Source organism: Vipera ursinii, assembly GCF_947247035.1.
Source record: "Vipera ursinii genome assembly, chromosome: 3".
Classification (NCBI taxonomy): Eukaryota; Metazoa; Chordata; class Lepidosauria; order Squamata; family Viperidae; genus Vipera; species Vipera ursinii.
In genome coordinates, this window is record NC_139516.1 from 198,788,632 (window position 1) to 198,800,739 (window position 12,108).

The following is a 12,108-nucleotide window of genomic DNA, read 5'->3' on the forward strand; positions in this document are numbered from 1 at the left end:
AATACTAACATCTGAAGGTATCCTGTACAAGCCTCTGTAACATCAAATGAATCAGAATGCTGTCTTGCAAATGACACTTATCCAAGTGGACATTGCTATAATCTTGGGGTAATAAATCCCATATGTTAATTATATGCTACAAGGAGGATAATGTTCTTTTGTCAGGTCAACATTAAATGACTCTCTTCCTAGTAACCAAGGAAGAGGAAGTTATAGATCATCGTAGTTGCTCTTCTCTGCACTTTTTCCAAAGATGTTGAGACTTTTGAAAAAGTGCAGAGAAGAGCAACTAAGATGATTAAAGGCCTGGAGACTAAAAGATATGAAGAACGTTTGCAGGAACTGGGTATGCCTGGTCTGGAGAAAAGAAGGACTAGGGATTACACAGTAGCAGTATCCCAATATTTGAGGGGCTCCCACAAAGAGGAGGGGGTCAAATTATTCTCCAAAGCACCAGAGGGCAGGACAAGAAACAATGAATGGAAACTAATCAAGGAGAGAAGCAATCTAGAATTAATAAGAAACTTCCTAGCAGTACTGAGGACAATTAACCAGTGGAACAGCCTGCCTTCAGAAGTTGTGGGTGCTTCATTACTGGAAGCTTTTAAGAAGACACTGAACAGTCACTTGTCTGAAATGGTATACAGTCTCCTGCTTGAACAGGTTGAACTAGGAGACCTCCAAAGTCCCTTCCAGGTCTATTCTGAATTTGCATTTACTTCTTCTTATCCTTAGCATAATTTACTTAAGAGCCTTTTGTGAGAAATTTTGATGAGTAGCCCAAAGTTGCTTAGAAGAAACAGAAAACAAAGCATTTAGCGCAATGGAGAAACTTACAGACTTTTAAAGCTTCTTCATTGCTTTGTGACATTTTGGTTGATATTAATCAAAGCAATAACGCATTCGGGGATTGCAATAATTATTAATGAATCCAAGATGATATAAAGACTGAAAAATGAAGAGCAGAGCTACATATCATGGAGAAAAAAACTCTCAGCAATGAGGAAACTTCCTATCACAAATTAAATTGGGAAAACAGAAAAAATGTGTCCATGGAGTTAGTCTGTTTTTCAAAGTCAACAAGAATCCTCAGTTTATATCAAAAGTCAGTTTCACTTCCATCAAATGGAATAAATAAATAAGGATAAATTATACCCCAATATAGGGACGCAGTGGCTCAGTAGGTTAGGACACTGAGCTTGTCAATCAGAAGGTTGGCAGTTTGGCGGGTCAAATCCCGAGTGCCGCGTAACAGTGAGCGCCTGTTACTCGTCCCAGCTTCTGCCAACCTAGCAGTTCGAAAGCACGTAAAAATGCAAGTAGAAAAATAGGGACCACTATGGTGGGAAGGTAACAGCGCTCTGTGCGCTTTTGGCATCTAGTCATGCCGGCCACATGACCACGGAGACGTCCTCGGACAAGCGCTGGCTCTTCGGCTTTGAAACGGAGATGAGCACCGGCCCCTAGAGTTGGAAACGACTAGCATGCATGTGCGGGGGAACCTTTACCTTTTATACTCCAATATGACTGTCATTTGAATACAGGTAGCCCACTTTTCCACAATTTGGGTCTCATTTGGTTTAACAGACCATAATTCCCATTACCCCAGCTGGCATGGATTCCAAATGGAAGAGACACAAGGATGGATAAAACTCAATTAAATTGACCCTCTTTCGTAGATATTAAAATGTCTTTAACTTACAGTATTGTATCCTTGTGTAACTTTTGGTTGGGCAGAAAATATAGTCAAAACATTTGAATGCAGGTGATATTTATATTTTATAAGTGCATGTAATTCTAATCTGTTTCAAGTTTAGCAAAGCTGAATCACTTCTTGCTCCAGGCTTTTCTTTGCTCTTTAATGTATTATTTACTAAAGTTAGAAGACAGTACCAAAGAGTTGCAGATATTTAAACAGAAAACCAATTAACTCAAAGCAACTACTGTCTCCATTATCATTCAGAGAAAGAAAGGGGAAAAAGAAAGTGGTGCAGGTCAGATGGTTTATTTTTCCTAACCTAGAAATTAAGAGGGAAAAAAATACACAGAGATTTAAATCTGAAATTCTACTCATGGATTATGAAGCCAATAAATTCAAAGTTAGATTCTTGATATTTTTAGTTGAAAGAACATAACTTTGTTTCTTCAAATGAGCTAACTTCATAAGGCTGAATTGTTCAACCATTCTTCATATGTTTTAGCCTCCTGTCTCCTAATCATCTTTGTTGCTCTTCTCTGCACGCTTTCCAGAATCTCAACATCTTTTTTTTATATTGTGGAAACCAAAACTGGATGCATTATTATTCCAAGTGTGGACTTGGCAAGGCATTATCAAGCGGTACTAAGACTTCATGTGATCTTGATACTAAAAGGTAAAAGGTTTCTCTATCCAGTCTGTTAATGCAGCCTAGGACTGCATGAGGCACAGAAAGCCATTTCATCAACTGACAAGTGACATTTGTGGAATGACAATTGCACCATATGATCAAATGGCCCTCTTCATTTGTGTAGGCTGGCGCCCCCCAGGGGGAGGGCGTTCTCTGTGCACACGCCAGACCTTTGGAACCGTTTACCGGTTGAGCCCCGGATGGCTCCTGACCTTCGCTCCTTCCGCCGTGACCTAAAAACTTATTTATTTGAACAAGCCGGCCTGGTCTGATGGGTTTGGGGTATTTAAATATTAATTTTAATTAATTTTTATTGTAATTGGGCTTTAATATTTAATTTTATCTTAACTTTTGTATACTGTATTTTTATTGTATTTATTGCCCTGTACACCGCCCTGAGTCCTTCGGGAGAAGGGCGGTATAGAAATTAAATTAAATTAGATTCTATTAAATTTTATTATTATTTTTTATTATTATTATTATTATTATTATTATTATTATTATTATTATTATTATTATTATTATTATTTCTTTAACAAAAAGCAAAAGAAGCAACTTTTGTCTTTCCTGACTTCCATGAGATGTCTTCTTCACTTCCTCCTTTTAGGCCACCTGCATCTGCATGCCGGTCTTATAAAATCATCTCAAGGGTTGGACCTTCATGTGGAATCCAATTGTTTGCTTGGTGCAACAACTGAGATTTGCGGCTGAATTACTGCCTGATGAAAGAGGCTGAAAATGCCCTGAAGAACTGCATTTCCATGATTTTCTTGCCTTCAGCAAATCTTCTTCCAACACTTCATTAGCAAAAACTATGAAGATGCAAAGAATTCTGGTATGCACTGTTGGGCTGGCGTAAGCAAACTTCCAGCTGGTGGCATGTATGTTGTTTTTATTAGAAGCCTAAAGTCTATCAAGGGAAGCCAAATGGGGGAAATACTATAAACAGAAAGTTTCTGCCTTTCGTTCCTGTAGAAATGATTATCATAATAGTAATATTTAAAAAGATACTGGCTTTTGCCTCTGGGAAAGAAATTGACACTTATCTTTGAAACTTTTCAGTTCTGTGGGGGCAGGATCCTTGAACAGCATTATCAGTTAGCAATGAGCAGAGAAATTCTCTCTCTTTTTTAAAAAAAATCCATTTTAATTTGGATTGATAAAAAGCAGAAAGCCATAAAGATATTCTTTCAGGGGTGGAATGGGAAATTCCTGCTGAGAAGTCACTCTCTCTCAGCTCAACCCACCTCATAGGGTTGTTGTTGTGGGGAAAAATAGGAGGAGGGAAGAGTACTAGGTATGTTTGCCACCTTGAGTCATTTGTAAAAATACAACTTACAACCACAACTGGGATCAGAATTTCCGCTGCTAAGCAAGGCAGTTGATAGGGGAGCCATGTCCGATCTTATGACCTTTATTGCCACGGTTAAGTGAATCACTACAATTGTTAAGTGAATCATGAAGTCGTTAAGCAAATCCACACTGACGTTGCTTGTCAGAAGCTGTGGGAAGGTTGCACATGACGACCACATGACTCAGGGACACTGCTATTATTGTAAATGGATGCTGGTTGCCAAGCAACTGAATTCTGATCACATGACTGGGGGGGGACACAAATGCTACAATGGAAATAATTACAAAAAGAACGCTTATAGGGCACTATTTTCAGTGCCGTTACAACTTCAAACAGTCACTAAAGAAATGGTTGTAAGTTGAAGACTACCTGTAGGGGTGGCTATCAATAAATAAATATTTGCAAATGTTGTGTCCTTCAAGCTACCTGACGCCATCTCAGGATTGGCGGTCGAATTTCCAAAGCTTATGGTACTGGGAGACTTTAATCTACCTTCCCTGGGCAGTGCATCAGAAGTGGCCCGAGAGTTCATGGCCTCCATGACGGCCATGGACCTTACTCAAATTACTCAGGACCCAACTCACGAGGGAGGAAACATGCCGGATCTAATTTTTGTCTCTGGGCAGTGGCTAAATGGGCTGGGTGGGGTTACTCCAACATCACAACCCCTTTCATGGACAGACCACTACCTCCTGCGGTTGGGCCTCCGTCACGTCACCCCCCGATGTCAGGAAGCGGAACCGACCAGGTGGTTCCGCCCCAGGCGCCTGATGGACCCAGATAAATTCCAGATGGCGCTTGGACCGATTCCCACCTCCCTCTCCCACAACCCGGTCGAGTCCTTAGTTAATGCCTGGCAACAGGCTGCTTCGGAGGCACTCGACCGCGTTGTCCCTTTGCGGCCTCTGACCCGGCGCAAGTCCCGACTCGCTCCTTGGTTCTCCAAGGACCTGCGGGAGATGAAGCGCCAGAGAAGGGGCCTAGAGAGCATTTGGAGAGCCAGTCGGTCTGAGTCTGACCAAACACAGTTAAGATCCTTTTCTAGATCCTATCTTGTGGCAATGAGGGTGGCAAAGCGCGCCTACTTCACCACCCTCATTGCGTCCGCAGATAATCGCCCGGCCGCCCTATTTAGAGTGGTCCGCTCCCTTTTAAGTCAAGAGACGGGAGAGGACCCCCTACATGGACGGGCTGAGGAATTTAGTAAATATCTGGTGGACAAAATTGCTCAGATTCGGGCTGGTCTGGACTCTGACTGGGCAGTATCTAACGAGAGGAAAACAATGAAGTTGGCCGAGTACATTTGGGAAGAGTTCGATCCTGTGACTCCGGATGAAGTGGACAAGATCATGGGGAAACTAAGTGCCGCCACATGTTTGTTGGACCCGTGTCCCTCCTGGCTAGTCTATGCTTCTCGGGAGGTTACACGAGGCTGGCTCCTAGCAGTTATCAATGCCTCACTGAGTGAAGGGTACTTCCCTGCTGCCTTGAAAGAGGCGGTGGTAAGGCCCCTCCTCAAGAAACCGGCACTGGACCCAGCTGTTTTAAACAACTTCCGTCCTGTCTCCAACCTTCGCTTCCTTGCGAAGGTCGTTGAGAGCGTGGTGGCACGACAGCTCCCTTTGAACCTGGAGGAAACTGAATATCTAGATCCGTACCAATCGGGTTTCAGACCGGGGCACAGCACGGAGACGGCATTGGTCGCGCTGGTGAATGATCTCTGGCGGGCCCGAGATAGAGGTTATTCTTCTGTCCTGGTCCTATTAGATCTATCAGCGGCTTTTGATACCATCGACCATGGTATCTTATTGCGTCGTCTTGAGGGGCTGGGAGTGGGAGGCGTTCTGCGTTGGTTCACCTCCTACCTCTCGGACCGTTCGCAGACGGTGTTGGCAGGAGGGCAGAGGTCAAGCCCTAGGCCTCTTAATTGTGGAGTGCCTCAGGGTTCGGTGCTCTCGCCCCTCCTGTTCAACATCTATATGAAGCCGCTGGGAGAGATCATCCGTAGCTTCGGGGTGAAATATCATCAATATGCTGATGATACCCAGCTATTCATCTCCACCCCGAACCAACCCAGTGATGCCCTTGATGTGATGTCCTGTTGTCTGGAAGCGGTACAGATTTGGATGGGAGAAAACAGGCTTCGACTCAACCCGGCCAAGACTGAGTGGCTGTACATACCGTCATCTCGTTTGGTCCAAGAGGTTCCATCTCTGACTATAGGAGGAGAGATGTTACCTCCCATTGATAAAGCACGCAATCTGGGCGTCCTCCTAGATTCACGACTCAGTTTCGAAGATCACATTGGAACCGTGGCTAGGGGGGCATTTGCACAGATTCGTCTTATATACCAATTGCGCCCCTTTTTGGACCGAGATGCCCTACGTACAGTCACCCACGCACTCGTTACCTCCCGTATTGATTACTGTAATGCTCTCTACATGGGGCTGCCCTTGAAGACCACCCGGAGGCTTCAGCTGGTGCAGAATGCAGCTGCACGGGTTGTGATGGGAGCTCCCCGATACTCCCATATTACACCCCTCCTGCGTGAGCTGCATTGGCTACCAGTTGCCCTCCGGGTGAGATTTAAGGTGCTGGTACTTACCTTTAAAGCCCTACATGGCTTAGGTCCGGGATACTTGCAGGACCATCTGCTGCCGGGAACAAATTCCCACCGTCCAGTACGCTCACACAGAGAAGGCCTCCTCAGGGTACCGTCAGCTAGGCAATGTCGGCTGGCGACCCCCAGGGGGAGGGCCTTCTCTGTGGGAGCACCAACCCTATGGAATCAGCTCCCCCCTGAGCTTCGGATAGCCCAAAACCTCCAATCCTTTCGCCGCGGCCTCAAAACACACCTGTTCCACCAAGCTGACCTAGACTGACAGGCATTTTAATTAATTTATATTTAGTATTTTTAATTCATTTTTAAATTCTCTAATTTTTTATTGCACTGATGTTCTCAATTTCATTTTATCTTGATTTATGTACTTATTATATGTTTTATTGTTAGCCGCCCTGAGTCCTTCGGGAGATAGGGCGGGATATAAATCCCATCAATAAATAAATAAATAATATAAGCCTCTCTCCAATACCTCCCAGAGCTCCATTCAACAAAAAAGTAAGGTATTACTGGAGAACGCCTCTTGTGGGGGTTTTAAATAAATAAACCACCCTCACTGCTAAAGAGGTACTTTGCCCTTGTGGGGAGAAAAATGGAGAAGTTCTCCTATCAGAGAAATTCAGAGAACGTATCCACCCAGTTCTCCAGCCACAAAATTGTTGAGGAATTTTGATCAGCTATTTGGGCAAAGCTCCAGTAACAGCTTATATGGAAACTGTCCTTTTAGAAAACCGAGACTGGGAAACTTTTGCTAATCTTCTGAATGCTGCTGACAAAAGCCGAAGGAAACTCTTGTATGTTTCTGTTACAAGACCAGAACTTTTTTTTTCAAATGTGGTCTTCTTCATGCCTGATAGGTCTCACCAACTTTTTCGGAGACACAACTGTTGCTCTTGCAGATACGGTTTTGCTGGTAAGGGCCAGCAGCACTACAAGATAAATGTTTATTTATTAAATGTATTGCATTTATCATTTTTACAAATAACTCAAGATGGTGAACATATTCAACACATCTTTCTCCTCCTATTGTCCCCATAACAACAAGCCTGTGAGGTCAGTTGGGCTGAGGGTGAATAGACTGAACGACAAGGTTACCTAGCTGGCTTTCATGGCTAAGGCAGAATTAAAATTCATACAGTAGTCTCCCACTTTCTAATCTGGTGCCTTAACCCGCAGACCAAGATATCCTTCCACAAGATTTCCTACAGATGAGAGCTTGGTCCTGTATTGGTAGGACACTTTTGAAAGAATAAACAATATTCCACAAAGAAGTGGGAGCTACACTTATTTATCACAGTTAATATTCCAGTATTGCTGCTGAAAGACAATTTTTAACATGCAGAAAGGAGACATTCTACATGTTAGAAAATTGAATTTCAACAGCAATTCTGGAGTGCTCTGGATGCTACTCCCAAGCTTCTTCAGTCCCACAGTTTGTGTGGTTCTGTCTTAAGGGAATACACAGTTTTGCAAAACAAACAATATTTTAGAAATGGAGGAGTGGGTGTGAATTTTCCTTCAGGTCCATAAATGGAAGCTGCACAGAAGATGCTTGTGAACTATTTCTCATAGCCACCAAACTAAGATCAGGAATAACAGTTACAGGTAGCCCTTGACTTACAACCGGTCACTTAGAAACCATATGAAGTTATGACAGACCCAAAAGGGGACTTATGATCTGGATTTCAAATTAAAATAGTCAGATTCTGTCCGCAGTCAGGTGATCAAACTTCAGGAGCTTGGTAACACACCAACCTTCCATTGTGATTGTATGTCGAGAAATATTTACCTAGGTTTCATTTTAAAACAGGGAAAAACTTACTGACAATGAAAGCTGTACAATAGCAGAGGTGGTAGCTTCTCTAATCTCACAGCTTTTTAAAAAGAGACAGGATAACCACCACCTGTCAAGGGTGGTTTAATTGAGTTTCCTGCATGTTGCAGAAAACTGGATTAGTTGATCCTTCTGGTACCTTCTAACTCTGCAATCCTGTGATTCTCCTGAAGAGAATCAGAATACATTAACTTCACAAACAGGCAATTCTAAGCTGCTTGGATCCTTCTGTCCTGGATGTACGTATGGCTTCTCCTGCAAGGAGGAAGTGTATAGCTGCTTATTTAAAGATAAATAAAGGAGAGGAAAAAAAGAAGTAACTGTTTGGTTTAGTGACCAGATATGCCAGCTCCTCAACTTAGAAAAATATGATTTTTTTTAAACTATAAAATACCTGCATCTATAGTACAGTTCTTAAACAAACTCTTAGCTAAAGCTATTCCAAGTAGAATAGCTTTAGGCATGGTTACAGAGAGAGCATTTCAGTCTATTTCCTCTTCATTTTACAGCCACGCAGCATGCTGCTAATACCTATCAAAGGTTTACCTGGGCAAGCGTGGCACCTGCACATTTCTTGGCATGGCCATAGAGAAAGAATATTTTCCTGTTCTCCCCAATCTCCCATCATTAAATTTACAAAATAACAGTTGGAAGTGCTTGGAGGTCATCTTCTAGTTCACCCCCCTGCTCAAGCAAGAGAACCTATACCATTTCAGAGAAATAATTGTCCAATCTCTTCTTAAAAACCTCCAGTGTTGGAGCACTCACAGCTTCTGGGGGTAAGCTGTTCCACTGATTAATTGTTATGTCAGGATTTTTTTTCCTTAATTCTAGGTTGCTTCTTTCCTTGATTAGTTTCCATCCATTGCTTCTTGCCTTCAGGTGCTTTGGAGAATAGGTTGACCCCCTCTTCTTTGGGGCAGCCCCTTATTAGATATTAGTTTTCAAACACCTGTGAAGTTCCCATTTATTTTTGCTTAGCAATAGGAATTAATTAAATTAAATTTAGAAATTAATTGGTAACTCTTCAGCGATTATTCGTCTACCTCTGTCTGAAGGACAAAGTGCCGCTCCCTTCACTTGGGGCTTAAAAATCCAACAGAGTAATAATGTGTCACAGACAGGAAATATCGTATTATATCAAGCTGATTTGACAATGCAAACATTCCAAAGTTTATTAGTACTGGCTTTTATGTTTATTCACACTCAGCAACTTCCCACGTGACAACCAAGCTGCTTAAAATCTATGGGAGCAGAAGGCTTCCTAAGAACAAGAGCCAAGCATATCCTGAAGGTGCTTTTTCCAAAAGGCAACTGGACTTTCTTGGGTTTTTTCCTTTGAAGATGCTTTGCTTCTCATCCAAGAAGCTTCTTCAGTTCTGACTGGTGAGGATGCCTATGGAGATTCTCAGTCATCCAGGTCATGGTTGTCCCAAAGTTGCTTATTCAAAAGACAACTGGACAACGTTTTTCCTTGAAAATTTTTCACTTCTCATCTAAAAAGCTTCTTCACTTCAGAACTGAAAAAGCTGCTTGGATGAGAAGTGAAACATCTCTTCAGAGAAAAACAAAGTCCAGTTGTCTTTTGGAAAAGCAACTTTGGGGTGACTGGTGAGGAATGGAAGAATTTATATTCTCTGCAGTCATCTAATTCTTTCCATTCCCTACCGGTCAGTTAGAACTAAAGAAGCTTCTTGGTTGAGAGGCGAAACATTTAAGGCAAGAAATTCCAGTTGCCTTTTGGAAAAAGCACCTTTTGGACAACCATTACTGGATACCTGTGGTGGGATTCAAATACGTGAACAACTGGTTCTCTGCGTGGACACCATTTCCAGAAGTCCGTTCTGAGCCTGGGCCTCCGAGGCCCAGAACCAACTTCCGGAAGCTGCGTCCAGGCACTTCCGGAGGGCTGTTCTGGGCCTTGCTTCAGTGGGGGGATTGAGCCGAACCAGTGCAAACCGGCTAAATCCTACCACTGCTGGATACTGCAAATCTTCAAAGAAATCAAAACAATGGTGTCTGATGTTTCCCACGTACATTTTTAATCTTCCAAAACAAAGCAAAACAAAATGCTAAATAAGGACTAATCCATGCAACGTTTTACCTGGATTTTTTCTATCCTATTTATGGCTTTTAAGTTTCAAAATTGGAATCAGGGGTTGCTTTGCTGCAACCCACACCTCCTGGTTGCCACACCTCCTAGATCAGGTCCAGATTGACTGGAGATCTGAGGAATGCATGTGGTTCACCAAACCACTTTCCCAGACTCCAACCTCAACCGCTCAAATCAGCAGTGTGGTTTGATATGGAAATTATTATTTATTCATCATTACTTATCTGTATCCCACCTTTATTATTTTTTTACAAATCACTCACAGCGGTGAACAGATCCAACACGCTTTCCTCCTCCCACTCCTCCATTGTCCCGTTTCCGTGGCCTGGTTGCAAACTCACGACCCACTAGTGGGCCACGGCCCAGAGATAGCGGACTCCCGGGTTAAGTGATGGACAGCAAATGAGGTGCTCCTACAAGATAGATGGGAAGCATGCAGTTGCTACCCCAAAGTTGGAAATGGAATAACCGTAAGTAAAGGTTCCCCCGCACATGCGTGCTAGTCGTTTCCGACTCTAGGGGCCGGTGCTCATCTCCGTTTCAAAGCCAAAGAGCCAGTGCTTGTCCGAGGACTAGACGCCAAAGGCACACGGAATGCTGTTACCTTCCCACTGTAGTGGTCCCTATTTTTCTACTTGCATTTTTTACGTGCTTTCGAACTGCTAGGTTGGCAGAAGCTGGGACGAGTAACAGGCGCTCACTCTGTTATGCGGCACTCGGGATTCGACCCACCAAACTGCCGACCTTCTGATCGACAAGCTCAGCGTCCTAACCCACTGAGCCACCGCGTCCCTCTTGGAATAACCGTAGGAAGACCTAAAAGCTTTCTAGAAAAGGAGGCTTGAGACCCTTCCATCATATGGACTGAACCACTTTCACTATGTAGGCTTAGCATACTTTAAGGGATTGGGGAGAAATCTCTGTCCTCTCTCAAAAAAAATAATAATCAGGAAAAACTTAAGAACTCAGGCCACATACACTTTCCATCTTTACTTATTGCAGCCTTTGGCTTCCCAAATTATAATTCTGGCCACTTAAAATTTGCCTGCCACTTTGCCAAATTAATAAGAGAAGTCAATATGCAGTAAACTCCCAATTTTGCAATTTAGTCCTCAACTAAAAACAACAACAAAAAACCCCCTAAAAAACTGCATGCAACATTTATATTTTGGGATAAAAGCAACATCTATATTATTTATTATGCTTGGATTCCTTTTTATACATGGCGTGTACAGACATGCTAACAATGCCGTGCAAGGCAACAAAAACCTTAATTGGTTTAACTGGCATTTATATAGGCATCCCTATCCTTATCCCCCAAGATACATGCACCCCAAAGAAAAAGAAAGGAGGGAAGGGAAGGGGAGAGAGGAAAGAAAAAAGAGACAAAACACAATTTTACAAAGTAGGATAATGGCTATGCATAACAGAATGTACCAAAAGCCAAACAACAAAGCTAGGATAATTCAGATTCATAAAAGCTTTTCCAAATCTCTAAACGGAGAACAAAAGGCTTGAGCAATTAAGACAGCCCTGCACAGTGTCATGATACAGCTGAACAACTTTGCATAGCCTAAACTCGGGGGCTATTGCCCATAGTTTTCATTCTGAATTGGTCTTTGGGCACTCCCTTATAACGAAGCAACTCCATCCAATTTCTATTTATCCAGCAATAAGCCCCAAACCACTAAAACCTCTGAGTAACTTCTGAAAAGGTTAAGTCTCTTTGAAGTTGGAAACTGACTCTTGATAAAGGGGACTCTTGATAAAGGGAGGCAGCCATGCACTTTTCTTGGCATC

At 42.8% G+C, this 12,108-nt stretch overlaps 1 protein-coding gene across 1 annotated transcript in view; it reads right to left on the reverse strand.

Annotated features, from left to right (window-relative positions):
• LOC310637250 (beta-1-syntrophin-like) overlaps window positions 1-12,108 on the reverse strand; it is a 74,333-nt gene that overhangs the window by 29,941 nt on the left and 32,284 nt on the right. The gene's annotated exons all lie outside the window — the stretch shown is intronic.